Raw genomic sequence first — 1104 nt, 5'->3', positions numbered from 1 at the left:
GTAGTTTTTCCTTTTTTTTATGTTGTATGTTTACATATTATTGTTATTTTTAAATGTAAAATGGTAATCTTACGTATTTTTAATGTAGTATTTCCATTTTTTTTTTGTATGTTTACATATTATTTATTATTTTCGAAATTACATATAATGTTTTTTTTTACAAAATAGTAATGTTACATTATGGAGATAAGCCGTCTTTTTTTTAGTGAAAAATGGTAATCTTACATATGTTTAATGCAGTTTTTCCATTTTGATGTTGTATGTTTACATATTATTTTTTAAAAATAAAAATGTAAAATGGTAATCTTACATATGTTTAATGTAGTATTTCCATTTTTTATGTTGTATGTTTACATATATTTATTATTTTCGAAATTATATATAATGTTTTTTTGTTTTTTTTTATAAAACGGTAATGTTACATTATGAAGATAAGCCATATTTTTTTTAAAGTGAAAAAAGGTAATTTTACATATGTTTAATGTAGTTTTTCTATTTTTTATGTTGTATGTCTACATATTATTTATAATTTTCGAAAATTAGTAATAATAAAATGCAAAACTATATTTTATGCCACGTGTCATCATTCGGGAGAAGTTTTTTTTGCTAATGTGGATGCTCTATATAGATTTACATTTTAAGATAGATGTTTAAATACTAATGTACTTTTTCAATTTTTTTAAATTATGTATTTCCTTTTCTTATACTTTCTATTTGCGTAATATCTATATTTTACATTTTAAGATAGATGTTTAAATATTAATATATTTTTTCCATTGTTTTTAAGTTGTGTATTTCTTTTTTTTATACTTTCTATTTACTTAATATCTATATTTAACATTTTAAGATTGATGTTTAATATTTAATGTACTCTTTCCATATTTTAAAAATTGTGCATTTACTTATTATTATATATATAATTAATATATTTATAATATTTATTTATTATTTATTTTTCTATATATTGAGTATTTCTCTTTCTTATACTTTATATTTAGTTAATATCTTTATTTTATATTTTAAGATAGATGTTTAAATCTTAAGGTTTTTTTTCATATTTAATGTAAAACGGCAATGTTTAATAGAAGAACTTGGACAAATAGT

The sequence above is a fragment of the Brassica oleracea genome, chromosome C5, assembly GCF_000695525.1.
Source record: "Brassica oleracea var. oleracea cultivar TO1000 chromosome C5, BOL, whole genome shotgun sequence".
Lineage (NCBI taxonomy): Eukaryota > Viridiplantae > Streptophyta > Magnoliopsida > Brassicales > Brassicaceae > Brassica > Brassica oleracea.
Note: the sequence above shows the minus strand (reverse complement) of the source record.